At 45.2% G+C, this 17,853-nt stretch overlaps 1 protein-coding gene and 1 long non-coding RNA gene across 7 annotated transcripts in view; both read right to left on the bottom strand.

The window, feature by feature from the left end:
* The window catches only part of plxnb2a.1 (plexin b2a, tandem duplicate 1), a 71,429-nt gene extending 69,562 nt beyond the window's left edge, over nucleotides 1–1,867 (bottom strand). For all 6 annotated transcript variants that reach the window (XM_057021973.1, XM_057021972.1, XM_057021970.1 and 3 more), the window contains exon 1: nucleotides 1,393–1,867. The gene's annotated coding sequence lies outside the window, so the exon portion shown is untranslated. The remainder of the gene's footprint in view (nucleotides 1–1,392) is intronic.
* Nucleotides 1,868–2,401: 534 nt separating this feature from the next.
* On the bottom strand, nucleotides 2,402–11,770 carry LOC130518977 (uncharacterized). The gene is made up of 3 exons (XR_008948188.1): nucleotides 8,565–11,770; nucleotides 3,481–3,988; nucleotides 2,402–3,446 (listed from the first exon to the last, which is right to left on the bottom strand). It is a non-coding gene; the product is annotated as an uncharacterized LOC130518977 (long non-coding RNA).
* Between the last annotated feature and the right edge of the window lie 6,083 nt (nucleotides 11,771–17,853).

Here is a 17,853-nt window from a genome sequence, read left to right as displayed (position 1 = left end):
AAATCATGGACATTAATCCCGGGGCAGTAAAACACAGCAGTCACACACTCTTACCAGAAGAACACACTTGTTCCCCAATAGAGGAGCCGGTGTTTACACTGTTGTGTGTCTGCAGGCGTGTGGAGCCAACCAAAGAAAGTCTGAGGGGCCCTTTTTAGAATGACCTGGTGCCGCCTGAGCTGAGTCTCCAGAGCATATTACAACAACAACGATGAGCATTTCATCAGTCAAAGTGAAAGTAGAAGCCCAGCCTGCACGTGCTAGTGGTGTCTTTTTTGGGATTTGGTGGTGAAAAGCTCCTTTCAGCTCAGGCGATGCAGGTCTGAGCAGAGAGTAATGCGGCTGTAGTGATGATGAGGGCTCAAAGTGCACCGTGGGAGGTCACGCTCATCCGTTCGCAGCCACCCTGTGCAGTTGCCTTTCCATCATACACAGCAACACACACACACAGGCAGGTGGGAGCCAGCGCGGTGCGTTCAAGGATGCATGTTCATTTGTTATACTGACCTTTGGAGCCGAAGCCGTGACAAACCGCGGTCATCAGCGTCATGGTTTAAGCACTTCTGATCAATACTGCCATCAAAACCATGTTTCTCCTACAGCACATTGAATTAGGGGCATTTAACTGACACTCCAACAGAGGCTCCACATCCATCTCTAACTTCCTGTTGCCCTGCTGGGGAAGGGTGAGGATTTAATGGGGCCAGTCAATAAAAAAAAATGACGGCTGTAAGTGCCGATATTTCAAGTTGTGGTACTGGTATGAGTCGGCCCCAGTCTGGAGCATATTATGGAAACAGTACCCCTCCCGCTCCACGGAACCAGCCCACTCTGTCAGGCTCCAGATGTTCTTGGGAGTCTTTAAGCCCCCAGACATTCCAGGAGTCCCAAACGCGCAGAGGATCATTCCAGACTGAAAAGAAATCCAGATTAAACCAAACTAGCACGGCCCAGCGGTGTAAAACCACTGGAACCACTAGATACGACCCATTGGTGTCGGTACAAATCTGTACTGACGTCACCTCAGGTTAAATTCACACACCTGGTCGCCACACTTGTACAGGTAGGACACGGAATATCGGCCTCTTTCTCGAGGTTATTCTAGGTCATTCCCGAAACTACTGTAACTAGATTACTAAGCGTCTTTGGTCATTTTACAGCTATAAAAGTTATACAGCTATAAAAGTTAAAATATCGTTTGTTTTTGGGGAGGTGGGGGTGTGTGACGTCGTCTGAAACTAAAAGGCGAAGTGATTACGAGCTTCTGAAAGATCTTTAAAATCCTCCTTAAAGTCGCGCTGTTGCCACAAACGTTGCAATGGTGCGTTGAGGAAGAACTTTAGGACAATAAAACAGTCCGGACACGGTTGGTGAAAGACAAACCTTCCTCACCTCTGTAAACGTCCTCCGGCGGCTCAGCCGCGTTCAAGCTGTTAGTCCGTAAAAGTCAGAATGTTGGAAATTAAAACGAAAGTCGGCTCAGAAGTCTGTAGATTTACATCCCGGAGCCTCGAAGATAGTTTCAAACGGCGGCGGAGCTGCGTCACTCCCCGCGAAAGTTCAGCAATATTCCCACAATCAAGTCCGAGAGCAGCTTTCTCCGGCTCCTCCACGCCCAGGACCCGGGCGCCACCCGGCTCAGGTGGAGTCTGCGCCGACTCGGCAGGAAAGCGTCCAGCTTCCAGCTTCCAGCGGCGGCTTCCAGCTTCCAGCGCCCCGCGCAGCAAAAGACTTTGGACCCGCAACTCTGCTGCCACGACACGACTCGACACCAAGACGAGACGCGATCTTCCAATATTCCACTCTTCCTCTTCCTCCTCCTTCGCCTCTCCCTCCTCCTTATCCAGTGCCAAACCCCCGCTGCCTCTTGGGGCTTTTACAAGTGTGTAAAGTTAGCCAGAGTTAGTTAGTTTAGCACGGAAGTATGGCTGTTGGACTTTCAAAAGAAAAGCATGGTCTTCCTGCCTGGACTAAGACTAAAATTGCGCAGCCATATGAGAAACGAGGACGTTTATGGATAACTGTGAAAGTAAAGAGGAAGGAACGTTTGATTAAATCACTGCTACCATTTTACAGAATGCAACAGAATAAATATTGGCAGGCTAAAGTCAGTATTCTGAAAAATGACCTTAAAGATTAGTCGTATTTTGTAACTCAGCCAATTTCATCATTACATTTAACATACCGCTTGAGTTTCTTTCTTGTACCGTATTATTGTTGTGTTTTCCTTCATTACAAGTTGTTTATTGTAGTAAAATTCATTATTTGAACTGGAATGGTGTCACATTATCGACAGATGCAACGAAGCTACAAAGCACTGCCATGGAAACAAATAAAATTAGGCTTAAGTATTGTGTAATATAGAAACATAAATTTGGTCAAAAACCGAAATTAAAAAGGGGGAGGTGCCGTGTTTTTATTAGTAAGTAAAAGCAGAGGCTTAAAAGTAGTATTCAAAATTAAATTCTAAATGTATCACAACAGAATCATTTCACTATTAACTTAATTGAGTCACTGACGGAATTTACAGATTATTGTATACAGTGTGGGCTGTAGAAAACAGTAAAATTGTTCTGTGCTGTGGGAGTGCATGATGATCAATAAACGCAAACAAAAAAACATGGAGAAAATCTATAGAATTAGAAAAATATATATATTTTAAAAAAAAACAATCGGCATGTGGAAGTTTTATTTTGAAAAGCTGCATTATCAGCGTTTCCCTCAGTATTTTTCTAACTTGATTTTGGGATGTTAATCACCCCCTGTGGGTTCAAACTGAAGGGCAACAAACTTAACTTTCCCTGACAATCGTTTAAATTCAATGAGAATTAATATGAGAGCGATCAATAAAACTGATTTCAGTTCAGGAACAAAAATCAACTCCAGCCGTGTTTCCTGACAGATGTTGTGCCTGAGCCTAATCCTCATTTTAGATTAAAACCATCTGTTTAAACAGATTAAAGACCCCCCAACAGATCACATTTATTTTTTTATTTTCCCATTTTTACCCTCTATTTTTCCTCTCCAGACGTCTCAAATGGACGCAGTGGGAGTGGAACTCAGAGGTCTGGGACAGCGTTGGTCCTGTCAGAGCCAGTTAAGCGTGCAGTCGCCCCGCTGCTAATTCGAGAGCTTGATCGGTTCACAATGGAGGCTTTGTTGCTGGAGAATGTGTCTGAGAAATAATCCATGACACTGGAGCGTTCAGGAACCAAACTTTTGTGTCATAACTCTCCTGAACGTTTCAGTCGGCGCTGCTGTGCTTGGACAATTTACAGTGATTGAGAGTCGCCTGGTGAGTCCTCGACAGGTCAGAGGTCACGGGTCTAAACCTCAAACACCAATACTCGGGGACTTTACCTGATCACGTGGGTGGACATGATTTTGCAGTTCTTTTCAAGGTTGTGACACAGATTCTTTATTTGGACAACCTCTGCTGCTCCCACCTCCCTCCTATCATTGATGTCACTTGATGTGGACTGTAAAAAAACACAGATGACAGCCATGAGCTGTCATGGATTGCCCAACGTGTTCTTTGTTCACTTTGGTCGTAGTTGTAATGAAAAGCACTGTTAATATGGTTTTTCTTTGAAATCACAACCTCTGTTTGCTGAAGGAACTTGGTTGACAGCCAAAGATTTCAGCATATTTTACCTGCCACTGTCAATGTTCTCTGGGGGCAGAAAAACAGACTTTGTTTGTCTCCCGCATGTCGCTCTCGTGCGGAGGTCACAACAACCCCGTGTGATGGCGAGGACAGCCGGGGACGGCATCACCGCAACATCCCATTAGCTTTTCCTCCCTTTGAAGTTCTCCATCTCTTCCGATGTCTTTGATCTCTCTCCAGCGCGCCGGCAGCATTAAACCCGTCGGCCCGCGCTCAAAGCCCGACATTGACCCGCGACCTTTGGCCTCGCCACATGCGTCCGACGGCATACCGCTGCTCAGCCCTCCGTGGATAACACATTCCTGCTCACTGCCGTTCTCGCTGTTGAGGAAGAACAGAATGTTGATGAGCACAACTCATCAGCTTAGCAACCTTCATGAGCCAGAACATCCCTGAAAAGGATCAGCTACTGAATAAACAGCGTATTTATTTAAGCTAAACTGGCGAGAGCGGCAGAACTGAGCCAGCTCGTCCGTGTTGGGATTCGTGGGTGTGCTTATTTCAACTGTTTGGATTATGGATGCAGGCGAGCGTCAAAATAAATGACCTCAGCTGCACGACGGTGGGTAATTATTCACATCCACAGACCTGTATTGGTGTCCCAGATCCGAACATTTTCCAGAACACCACACGCTCACAAGACCTCGGGATTCTACAGAGGTGCAATCAAACATTGAATTCACTTTGGGGTGGAGCGAAGGTGATGAGGTCAACCTCCATGCAGGAACACTGAAGACAAACAAACCACCACATTTCTTAATGAGATCAAAAGCTGATAGGAGTCAATCAGTCATGAAGGGAACATCACAGAAGTGCAGGACAGTTACAAATTCCTGGGGATCCTGCAGGCAAATGGTAACCATGAGGAGGCAGCTAGGAGGTCAGCCACAGCTAAATACCTATAGAGGTTAAGGCAGGTCCTGAATAAGATCCAGGCCATTAACATCTACTGCCAGTAATCAGATACCCTGCTGGCATAATACCCCAGCCACTGGAAGAGATACAAGCCACTGACATCAAGACAGGGAAGCTCCTCACCATGCACGGAGGGTTTCACCCTAAGTCCAGTGTCCTGAGGCTTACATGAAGCGAAAGGTAGGGGGCCGAGGACTAGTAAGTGTCCGAACTACTGTCCAGGAGGAAACAACAAGCCTCCGAGAGTACATCAAGAAGGTGGCCCCCACTGACCGGCTGCTGACTGAATGCCTCAGGTAACAAAAGCCCACCAAGGAGGAGGAACCTGAGGGGCTATCATGGAAGGACAAGCCCATGCATGGAATGTACCACCGATGAATTGAGGAAGTGGCTGATATCAAGAAAACCTTCCAGTGGCTGGAAAAGGTAACACCCAACCTGAGTAGATGGCTCCAGCAGATACCAGGAACCACATCAGAGATCTCTGTCCAGAAGAGCGCAGTCCTAGGAACAGCTAAGATCCTGTTCATAACCCTCAGCCTCCCAGGCCTCTGGTAGAGGACCCGAGTCTGAAGGAAGGAGGCACCGCCCAGGAGGGCGAGGAAGATAATTTTTTTTATATATACACATACATACATATGTACAGACACAGACACACGCACACACACTCCACTTCTCCACTGACTCCCTCATGTCCTCATTGGAGTTCTTCATTGAATTTTTACTGGCTCCACGTCCTCCACTGGTTCCTCTTCCCCCAGCAGGGTTTTATTTCAAGCCCTGTGAAGCTTCTTCGTCTCTGTCTGTCCTGGATCCCGGCTGGCTCCACAACAATGTCAAAGCCACTTTGCTTAGAAAGCAACACACAGGGGCCTTTGCATAATATGCAAATTATTGTTACCTTGACGGGAATACTTCAATTAGGCAGACGAGGAGCGCGGCGGCGTCAAGACGAGCTTACACAGGCAGCGCAGTGACAACAGCTCAAAGTTAATCCTCGAGTTCAAAGTCAGTCAAAGAGAAAAGCGCCACACTTTTCTGAAACAACACTGGTCGCTGTCGCCCACCGTCACCATGGCAACCTGGGATAACGCTCGTGAGATTAAAGTACAGTGTTTCTTTGGGTTATTTTGCCTTAAGGCATCCTCATTGGCATGTTGCCATTGTTACGTAAGACATTGAAAGAGTCCATCAAAATTCTTCTTCTTCCTGAAATGAACAAAAAACTCTATCCATCATGCATCCATCCAATCATCCATCCATCCAATCATCCATCCATCCAATCATCCATCCATCCATCATCCATCCATCCATCCATCCATCCATCCATCCAATCATCCATCCATCCATCCAATCATATATCAATGCATTCATCCATACAGCCTGAATTTTCTTGAGTCAATCTATCCATGAATCATTCCATTCACCCATCTGTTACTGAAATCTGAGCTGAAAAAGATATTCAAACATCCAGTTTGGCATAGGTGTGTGTGTGTGTGTGTGTGTGCGCTCTTCGTTGTCCTTCAACCATCTCATTTGCATACTCATAAATCATTCACATTTGACAACTATCTCTGTCAAAACCAAACACAGGCATAATATTCCGCTGTGTCAGAGCTGCCGACCTAAAACTCCGTTTATTCTCGATTTAACATGCGGTAAACATCAGCTGTCCCTCATAGCATAGCATCTCTTCATCAAACCTGAACAAGGATGCATTCAAGCAAGTTGGACAACGCAGTTTTGCTGACACGTTTTGATCCTGAAGATGAAAAAGTGTGCTCGTGTAATGTTTTCTGACAGTAAAGGTTCTGCTTTAACTAGTAAACATTACACAAAGAAGGGGGGGACATCCAAAAAAGAGCAAGAGGCAGCCGCGGGTGGTTGCTTGTTTTAGTTGCTCGGTATTGCGACATGTCCCCGCAAACAGACAGACAGCAGCTACCAGCAGAAACATCCATCCTCCACCTTTATTGTTCGCCTTGGAGTTATGGAGAGCAATAAAGTTTTGGCCGCTGGAGCACATCAATACTTCAACGCCCTGAATCAGCTGCTCCATATTTCATTTGACACCTGACGCACAGTCAGACCTCACTGATTTAAACCTTCTCATCATCTCGACCTCGGATCGATGGCATGGCCTTTTTTTTTTTTAAATAAATGTGTAGAAAAGACACGAACTCACTCCAGCATGTTGGAAACTGGGGATATTTCAGGCTGAAAAATCCCTTTGAGGCATTTTAATGCATCAGAAATGACAGCAAAGTTCATCATTTCTGCTAAATTCATGACAGAAAGAGGAACACGGCTGAACTGCTGCTGCATTAGTCCTCAAATGTGACAGAAAAAATAACTTTCACCTGCTCAAGAGTGGATAAACTTCTCATTGTTCCGAGCGAACCAAGCTAAAAATCTTTCAGTCGCCTCCTACCGCGCTCACCATGGTATTATCGACATGTTTGTGAGCTGCGAAATGGCTCCAGCGAGTGAAAATTACAGTGTGCCAGAGGGTCATAAATGTCGCTCGCCAGCTTCAACTCAATTCCTCGACTCAATCGCAGCTCTTATTTTACATGCAGACGCTTCCTAGAGTTGCTCAGAGGTGAACAAAGACCCAAGAAGCATCCTCTGTGCAGCGAAGGCCTCCCTAACGGAGATACACAGGCTAAATTGTGTTTTCTTATTTTCTTACCAAACTTCAAGGTCAGAAATGTGGACAGGGAGAAAATCGGTGAATAAAGCAGACATTGAAAAAGATTAAACAAAAAAGCAACTAAAGAGGAGAGGAGACTAAAGCTTTAAGATAGCTATGAACGCCATATAAGCTGGCTAAGATAACAGGATTACACTGATTTTAACTCCTTAAACACAAAACTGGAAACCATTCCACACAATTTATGTTATATACTTCTCTCTTTTATGAGTTAAAGTGTATTTAAGACACGTCCTGTCTGAGGAAAAATAAATAAAAAGTAAACAACAGAAATTGGCTCAACTGCAGTTTCTGGAATCCCCAAAGATACTTGACTTGATTTATTTTGTCTTTGTTTTGACATCCTATCGAAAGAGTTTTCTCAATAAAAACGTGTGCAAAAAGCAACCGCAAAAAGCTCATTTTACTGGGTCGGAGCATTAGCATTTCTTGATGCTAAGTGCAGTTTGCCTCATGTATTCCATGTCTCAGTTCTAATAATCATCTACAAATTATTTTTTTTACAATCATACACTTTTTGGCACACAGTGATGAATCTGTTGAGGGCCAACCCATTTATTCAAATTGTGCAAAAGAACTCAAAGTTAAATAGAAAGGTTATCCTTTTCAAATTCTTCTTTTACAGGAGAAAAGGTAATATATTTCTTTTGGAATTGATTTGAAAAGAAAAAATGCACTCCTTGATTTACCTCATTTAGCATGAATGAATCAATGACACTCTCCTCGCTACCTGTGCGATAGCTAAGGTCATTCTGGTCTGAGATTGTAGCTCTTTAATGCCGCATTATGTCCGTTTTCACGTCCAGATTTTGTCCTCGGTCAGTGATGTGCTTAACCTCAGCTGCAAACCTCCATGATGTCATTTAGATCAGCCTCCACATAAATAGGTCCAGGGCAAAGTGAGTGAAACGAGCAGTGATGTGGCCAAAGTTGGTACTGCAAACACAAGCACAATACTGTGCAGAGTGGTATCCCTACGCCTCTTCCTGTAGTGCAGGTTGCCAGTTAGGTTGCAAGAACGTCAGCAGTTGACAGCTCTAGGGTCCAATTACCTCAATTATTATAGTCTATTCGATGACCCACCTGCAGACCTGCTGGTGTACAGTGAACGAACATGGATAACGTTATACGACTGTAGGATATAAAGTAGAATGAACTTTGCTGAATCTTATCTGTCCAGGAGAACAACATTGGTATCAGTCTTCAAATCTCCTCCATCTCCATCTTTTGAATCTCTTAGTGATCCGAAACATTCGACGCTCGCCGTACCTGGCAACCCGGATGTGAGACGCTCCTGACTTCCTGATTGGTTGATGGTGCTGGTGGGCGGAGCTAGACATCAAAACACAAAATAACATATTAACATTATTTACTGGCTTGAAATGAGAATATTCTGGCTGGACTACTGTTGTCAGTGATTAAAAAGAATTTGAATTCAGCACGATTCCGTAATGTCTGTTGACATATTGGGGCCTTTTTAATGATTACTTCAAAATAAATCTCTGATAAACTGCTCCTTTAAAGTTTGTGGGGCTCCGTGGCAGGGGCCCAGGACTGGAAACTGAGTATTGACTGAAACAAACATAACTGGGTTCATTTTCTCTCCAATTATGGGGCAAACAAATTGAGCAATTCCTCACGTCCATTAGAGAACAGACAGAATCTCTCACTTCCATCGATTGGGATCCTGTTAGCGACACAGCTGATGAGCCTGAAAGGATTTAACCGGCCGCGTGTGTGCGTGCGTGTGCGTCCGTTTAAATCATAATATAATCATGTAACCAGTGCAGTCTGGCATTGACGGCAATTTAAATGATAGTTAAATGCACAACAAGAGCAACGCATTAGAGATGTAGACTGATAACAGCATTAGCTAAGGGCGCTTTTTCAGTGATCATCAGCGCCCTCTAAAGGCACAGAACAGGCAGATTTCTTCCCCCTCGACCTTTTTAAAAAGAGAAAAATGTGGAAGGAAAAGTGAAATATTGATCCTGACCTCCATGTTTTCTCAAGTGCACGCAGGGAAAGCTCCTCCATCCTGACCTCACTCTGAATGTAAATGCGGGATATGTAAATGTCGTAGTCAGGTTGTTCATAAAGCTGCACAGGGTGGGCGTACGATCAGAGCCTTCTTACCAGCCGCCAGTCGACACAGCCGTCCTATCCTAATCCTGATCCAATCCACTGGTTTTTCTCCTAATTCCATCCTATAGAAACTATTTTCGACATTTGTACCTTCCAGAATTTCTAACAGCAGAGCTTTAATTTATACATTTTTAAATCGCCCCCGTGTGGTTGGCTGCACAATCAGTGATGACAAGAGGGGATATTTAGCGTGGCCAAGGTAAAAAAAAAAAAAAAAAGAAAAGAAAAAGAACACCCCCCCAATAAATGTCTGACTGTCGAAAAACAAGAAGTTAGTGGCTTCAGTTGGGTCGCGTAGAAAAGATGAGTCGATAGTCAGCAAATATTCGCAGCGTGGCCTTTTTACAAAAATGATTTTATCGAACATGAATTTAGTCACCTAAACAAGGTCGGGGTTCCACCACGACACTCTAAACATGTGTGTGTGTGTGTGTGTGTGTGTGTGTATGTGTGTGTGAGAGAGAGAGAGAGAGCAGGTAGATTGATGATTGATTAGCTGTGGTTGTCGGGGTGACTGAGACTCATTGGCAGCCGTCACTTTGATGAATTACACCGCTGAGAAAAACACACTGCACTCTGATTACTGCCAGCAACTCCATAGAGAGAGTGTGTGTGTGTGTTTGTGTGTGTGTGTTTGTGTGCGCAGACAGCTGCCTGAATATAACTGCTGGTTTTTAGCTCTTCTAATAGATGTTGCTGGTGTTGTTTACATGCTAATACCCCCCAACACACACACACCACACACACACACACACACACCACACACACACACACACACACACACACACACACGTTTAGTAGTCTACAAGAAGAAGCTGCGTGTTCTCACTAACCTGGCCCCGGGTACGTGAGTAATTTACAGGGATAAAAGGCCAAGCTGGGCAGTTGATCCCTAATATTTGCAGCTGAACTATGCTCTGTGCTTCTCTTCGTGTACTCGAGTAATTGACCACAGCCATTTCGACTGCTCGCCGCAGCAGCACCTAACTGGGTTTAGTTAGATGGGAATTGATAGCAACAAATCTGAGAGAACCAGGATGGAGCTGATTTCAGATTTATCGCTCTGTCTCACAGCTGGCGTGCTTCATTTGTTCTGGTCTGCTTTATTGTCCTGTATTCTGATTAACTGACTCTTTGCTCCACAATAAAGCGACAGAAACCTCTGAGGCGTCCAGTAACTCCGAGCTAACAAGATCTGTGGTCGTCTGAAGCTGAAGCACAACCTTTACTTCTACATTAAATCACACGCTGAGCTTTAAATTCTGACACGGGGCTGAAGCAAAGCTGCTTGCTGTTATGAGTTTCAGACTGAGCTTACCGCCTATGCTAACGATAAATGTGACACAACTGAATTAGCACTCATTGGTTCTGGTCTGTTGATTACATTCTGTCTGTAGGTACGTGATTTAAACCGCTGCCGGTCGCAGAAGCAAACTTTTAAAATTGACGGCGCGCCTAAGACGCTCTTGTTGAAACCACAATATTAACTTCAGCTCAGTTTAGCTTATTTTAGTGCCGCCAACATTAGCCCAACATCTAACTAATGGCCTCTGCATCATGGTAAAATGGTTCCCTGCAGTAGAAACTTTGAATTTCTAGTTGAATGTTGTGAGGAAAGAAAAGAATTGTTGCTGGGAAAACATCATAAAGTCAGAAGACATGAATGACCTCATCACCATAGCGGTGATGCATAAAACTTATTTGAAGTATTGAATTAAAGTGAAAGGAAGCCTAAAGAGTTAGCCGACCATGCTAAATGAAATCACCAAACTTCTCTTTGTGACTTTTTTTTATGTTCCTCAACACTAAAAGGAGAAAAGTTTCATAATCTACGACTTATCTTCAAGATCCACGCCATGTTCTCAACGCTGTCGTTCTCCAAATGCGTTTTGAAGGCAGCTCTAGTTGGATTATCCTGGAGGAGAAGGTCGAGACCAGCGCAGCTGATATCTGCAGAGCCATAAAGTTGTTTTTCCGCTGCGGAATCAGATTCTGCAGGAGCCACCAGGGATAGACTGTCAACTTTCAAGGACTGAAACTTGTTGGGTTTGTCCGTTTTATGCTGTTCTCTGTAGTTCTGTGGCTGTGAACCTAAACTGGCCTCATCTGTGTTCTGTGTCCTTCTGTCCTTTGACCTGAGCGGCTCGCTCTCGGCCCGATTCTTCACCTGGAAGATTTTGCAGCTAAGAACTAGAAGCTGCAAGTGGAAATCCAATAAAAATGCAGGTGTGATATCTTTTCATACTTCCTGCTTCTGTGACCTACACTGAATAAACACGCCGAGGCCATTAATCAAAACAACATGTTCGGCTAAAAAAAGAGCAAAGGGGAAACAGAGTTTGTCTCCTGGTGCGATGATTATAATGAACTCCAAAATGAATTCTGTGGCCTCTGGGCCTGCAGCCGTACACAAATACAAACACCAAATCAGAAAATGAGAGTGGAACGTGACTCTAGCCGTTCCTGCAAACCAGGCAGAAATAATCCTTCATAGAAAGACGGTTAGTTCAGTATGATTGTCACAGTTGTGGCCAAGCATGCCCGTGAGCCGCCTCGCCCCGCACACCTGTTGTGCATCAGGACACTAATTAACGCTCATCTTAATCCCCGGAGACACACCTGCTCCCTGCCAGATCGTTATTCGTTCCCGATGGCTTTCCAGCGTATTCCTGTCTGCCTACCTGCCCGGTTCCGACCTTGCCTGTTCCTGACTATTCTGTTCTGCTCGCTCCCTGGTGAATCCTGTCTGTTGTCTGTGTTTGGCGGTGTTCAGCCAGACTCTGGTGTTGCTTTTGGGTTCTTATCTGGTTCGTGACGTGATGGTGAGAACTGAAGCTCTTCACTTCAGGCAAGGATGGATGGATGGATGGGTTGGTGGATGGATGGATGGATGGATGGATGGGTTGGTGGATGGATGGATGGATGGATGGATGGGTTGGTGGATGGATGGGTGGGTTGGTGGATGGATGGATGGGTGGGTTGGTGGATGGATGGGTGGGTGGATGGATGGATGGATGGGTGGATGGGTGGATGGGTGGATGGATGGATGGATGGGTTGGTGGATGGATGGATGGATGGGTGGGTTGGTGGTGGATGGATGGGTGGGTGGTGGATGGATGGGTGGGTGGGTTGGTGGATGGATGGATGGCTGGGTGGGTGGCTGGATGGATGGGTGGGTGGGTTGGTGGTGGATGGATGGGTGGGTGGCTGGCTGGGTGGGTGGCTGGCTGGCTGCCTGGGTGGGTTGGTGATGGATGGATGGGTGGGTGGATGGATGATGGGTGGGTGGATGGATGGATGATGGGTGGGTTGGTGGGTGGATGGATGGATGGATGGGTCCACTGCAGTTCGCCTACAGAGCCAACAGATCTGTGGACGACGCGGTCAACCTGGCCCTTCACTCCATCCTGCAGCATCTGGACTCCCCGGGAACCTACGCAAGGATCCTGTTCGTGGACTTCAGCTCTGCATTCAATACCATCCGCCCCGCTCTGCTACAGGACAAGCTGTCCCAGCTTAGTGTGCCTGCCTCCCTCTGCAGGTGGATCACTCACTTCCTGACGGATCGGAGGCAGTACGTGCGGCTGGGGAAGACTGTCTCGAACTCTGTCACCATCAGCACTGGATCACCCCAGCGCTGTGTACTTTCCCCCCTGCTCTTCTCCCTGTACACTAACTGCTGCACCTCAAGCCACCAGTCTGTCAAGCTGATCAAGTTTGCGGATGACACCACCCTCATCGGTCTCATCTCCAATGGAGACGAGACTGCCTACAGGAGGGAGGTGGCTCGACTGGTGTCCTGGTGCGGACACAACAACCTGCAGCTGAACGCTCAGAAGACAGTGGAGATGATTGTGGACTTCAGGAAAGTCACAGCCCCTTTGCCCCCCCTTGCCCTCATGGACTCCCCCATCACCATCGCGGACTCCTTCCGCTTCCTGGGCACCACCATCACCCGGGACCTTAAGTGGGAGCCGAACATCAGCTCCCTCATCAAGAAGGCCCAGCAAAGGATGTTCTTCTTACGGAAGCTGAGGAAACTCAAACTGCCTCCCAGGATGTTGGCGCAGTTTTATACGGCCATCATCGAGTCCATCCTCACCTCCTCCACCACCGTGTGGTTTGCTGGTGCCACTGTCAGGGACAGACTGAGGCTGCAGCGCGTCGTGCGCGCTGCCGAGAAGGTGATCGGCTGCAGGCTTCCATCCATCCAGGACCTGTATATCTCCAGGACCCGGAGGCGTGCAGGTCGGATCACGGCCGACCCTTCCCACCCTGGTCACGGACTGTTTTCCCCCCTCCCCTCAGGCAGGAGACTACGGTCCATTCGGACCAAAACCTCCCGCTACATGAACAGCTTCTTCCCCTCTGCCATCAGGCTGCTGAACACCAAGTGACTTATCACTTAAGCACCATGAACAGCAGCCAGTTGGACTCACGAGCGATACATTACTCCTGCTTGGACCTGCACTATTTCTTACCACATACCTCTTACCACCTACTATTTATGTATATAATGTATATATGTCTTATCTTATTTTGTCTTATTTTATTTTATTTAACTTATTCTAGTGTGGTCTTCTTTATGTTGATTGTCGCAGCGTCACACCATGACACATTCCTAGTTGTGTAAAACTGTGTATTACATGAACAATGGCAATAAACCTGATTCTGATTGGTGGGTGAATGGATGGATGGATGAATGGGTGGGTTGGTGGGTGGATGGATGGATGGATGGATGAATGGGTGGGTTGGTGGGTGAATGGATGGATGGATGAATGGGTGGGTTGGTGGGTGGATGGATGGATGGATGGATGCATGGGTGGGTTGGTGGGTGGATGGATGGATGGATGAATGGGTGGGTTGGTGGGTGGATGGATGCATTGTGGGCAGAACTGGGTTTGGATGTGACTTTGTTCAGGTCTCAGTTGATGTTTTGTTGGGTTTTATCACAAAATAAAGTTTAATTGGGTTTCATTTGATGTGAACGCTGGCCTGATTGTGGTGGATGTCTAGCAGAACCATGGTGACCTCTCTAGAATCATGGTGACCCCTATAGAATCATATTGACCCCGTAGTTTCATTCTGACCCCTATAGAATCATAGTGACCCTATAGAATCATGGTGACCCCTATAGAATAACAGTGACCCTATAAAATCATGGTGACCCCTATAGAATCATTGTGATCCCGCAGAATCATAGTGAGCCCTATAAAATCATGGTGACCCCTGTAGAACCATTGTGACCCCATAGAATCATGGAGACCCCTGTAGAACCATTGTGAACCCTATAGAATAACAGTGACCCTATAAAATTATGGTGACCCCTGTTGAACCACTGTGACCCCTATAGAATCATTGTGATCCCGTAGAATCATAGTTACCCTATAGAATCATGGTGACTCCTATAAAATCACAGTGACCCTATAAAATCATGGTGACCCCTGTAGAACCATTGTGATCCTGCAGAATCATAGTGAGCCCTGTAGAACCATTGTGACCCCTATAGAATCATTGTGACCCTATAGAATCATAGTGAGCCCTATAGAATCGTGGTGACCCCTGTAGAACCATTGTGACCCCTATAGAATCATTGTGATCCCGTAGAATCATAGTGAGCCCTATAGAATCGTGGTGACCCCTGGAGAGCCATGATAACCCCCCCTTGGAACCACTTTTACCCTGTGGACCTGTCTTTATCATGGTACAATCTTAAAAGTCAACATGATTCAGTGTAAATTTGGTTATGGCCGGCTTCTATAATTTTTCTTTGATTTGTTCATATTAAGAGAGCATTTTAAAACTGTTATTTCCTTTCTGCCTCTGGCGATGCAGATCAGTGGTACATGCGCGCCATCTATTGGTCAAAGGTGAAATTAAAACAATAATTTACGCCACAAGCACAAACCTTTAATAATTTGCATTGACAAAATTATGTGAACAATCATCTAAATTACATGTTTAAATGCACTTTGGGTCATCTGATTAGAAGAGAGATGGTATCAGTTAACTCGAAAACGTGCAGTGTCAAATATTGACCAGTAGGTGGTGCAAGCGCTGCAGAAGTCCCGTCACTCAAATCTGTGTTTATATTTACGAGTACAAAATGTGCGTGTTGCGCAGAGGGGTCCCAACCACTTCCTGTTCTCGGCCTAGTCTTTCTCACGCTGCTGAATGAACGTCAGGAGAACATCCGACAATTAAAGTGTGAAACTTGGTTTTATCATAGATCTGCTGCGATCCAAGCGGCAATAAAATCATATATATTTGATGGTACGCCTTTAATTAAGGGTCAATAAAGAGCTTCCTGCGATGGCAGTTCACTTCCTGCAGGGGGTGACACAAAGGTCAAAGATGAAAGTTGAACATCTGTTTGGTTTAATTTCTGTAATGTGTACGTGTAGAGGAAGAGTGGATGAGTTGGGGTGGGGGGGGTGGGGTTATCAAACCCTGAGAGAACTCTTTGTGTGTGCGTGTGTGTTTGAAGGGGTCAATCCATTGGGAAACCTGCTGACGTACAATCTCCTCGATGACCGTGATGTCTGCTCTCTGTCTCCCTAACCGCAGCATGAACCAGCATGGCGGTTCAAAAGATCCTAAAACGGGTTCTTTCCCTCCTTTCTCAGAAACTCATAGCTGGAGGAACTGTTGTTCCCTCCATGATAACCTTATCAGTATGTATAATTACAATAATTCAATTCAGATGAAAAGTTAGAAACAGCAGTTCTTGTCCTTTTCATGTTGATGCTTTTTAAAATGTGATTTAAATCAATTTCTCACCTTTGTAAAAAAAAAAAAAAAAATTTAAATCAATTTCTCACCTTTGTAGAAACTGTTGGTTTTTAATGCTGTCGTGACTCATGTCATGAAACAGCAGATTCTGTCATTTCATTCATGTCAACAAAATCACCTCAAGCTTGTCAGAGAAACCTGTAAACTGAAAATATTAATACTTAGCGTGAAATATCTCATCAGATTATAACCAAATGATGTGGAACTTTGAATAAAAGAGAAACAACAGTTTCCGTGGCATGAACACGATAAAATTAATAGACCTTTAATCCGCTCATTGGGCGAACAGCGCCCTCTTCTGGTTAAGAAAACACATGCAAGTGCTTTGTTACTATCACGTTCATGAAAGCAAATCATTTTAACCGGCTTAAATATTTTAACCCAAACCAACAAACAAACAAAACCTTGTCTTTTTCCATATTAAATTGTCTTTTGATCCGCCCGCTCGGGTCTGGCGGTGACATCACGTCGCACCTTCTGGTGACTTATTGTCGGAGCAGGTGGATTTCTTTCACCCTTTCACTATAAAAACCATGTTTAAATGAGCAGCATTTGATAATCTGCTGCTGGCTCGGCTTGGTTCTGACCTACATGCTGAGAATTCACCAACCCTCCATCATTCTGGTCGTGCTGCGGGCAGCGCCATCACGCAGCGGCGTTTCCTGTCCCCGCACTTTCACTGTCACCCGCATCTCAAGGCGTTGGGATTAAGATCCGGACTGGACCTTGGGACCCGCAAACCTGCTTCAGAGGTCAGGTAAAACGTGAATCCTCCTTTATTCTCTCAGTCGCGTCCAGCGTCCTCAGGGGCGAGACTTCATTTGAAATACTCCCGTTTAAATGAAACATAACACGATTCTACAATACCTGCGCTTAAGATATAAACCATATATAACATTTCACTCAGTAATAGACCGTTCCTAAATTCGGCATGCTTATATAGGTAAGAACTTGTATTTCTTGGCGAAAATATGCCCAAATCACCTGAAATCCCATCTGCATTGTTTTGACCATGTGATGAGCAGCTGAGTGGGACCGTTTTAAATTATAATCTTTGTAGGAACAGACTTGTTACAGAATATTCAGCCATTACAGGACTGAGGAGTGATGTGGATAATCAGTCTTAGCCGTGTTTAGTAAGGTCTGTCTCCGCTGAACTGTCCGATTTCTGAGTGCAGTTCGCAACCTCAGCGGATGGTTGGCAGGACGTCGAGATGCTGGAGAAAACGTCAATGTTTCAGCAACAGCAGCGTGATTTCACTCACTGTTATAGCGATTAAACCTGATAAAAATGATGTTCGTATTGGCGTTGAATTTGTTGAAATAAGGGACTATAGTTGTTCTCTTGTCAGTGAATTGTTTCCATTTTATTGATATAGAAATGTTGAATTTATCAGCATTAAATGGACAGAATGCATTTTTGCTTGATGGGACTTAATTAATTTTCTTTTAATTAAAAGTGTAATCAGGTGAAGTGTGTGTTTATGTCACGTGGTTGTGGATGGAGCCTATAATAAACCTGCGGCTCACCGCTAAAACGATCCAACTGAGGAAATCTGATCGGAAGAAATGTTCTGTCAAGTTTTCCCTCTTTAAACAAACTTCTACCGGTATTAATCAC

Source organism: Takifugu flavidus, chromosome 22 (genome assembly GCF_003711565.1).
Source record: "Takifugu flavidus isolate HTHZ2018 chromosome 22, ASM371156v2, whole genome shotgun sequence".
NCBI lineage: Eukaryota > Metazoa > Chordata > Actinopteri > Tetraodontiformes > Tetraodontidae > Takifugu > Takifugu flavidus.
This window is presented reverse-complemented; position numbering and strand designations above follow the sequence as displayed.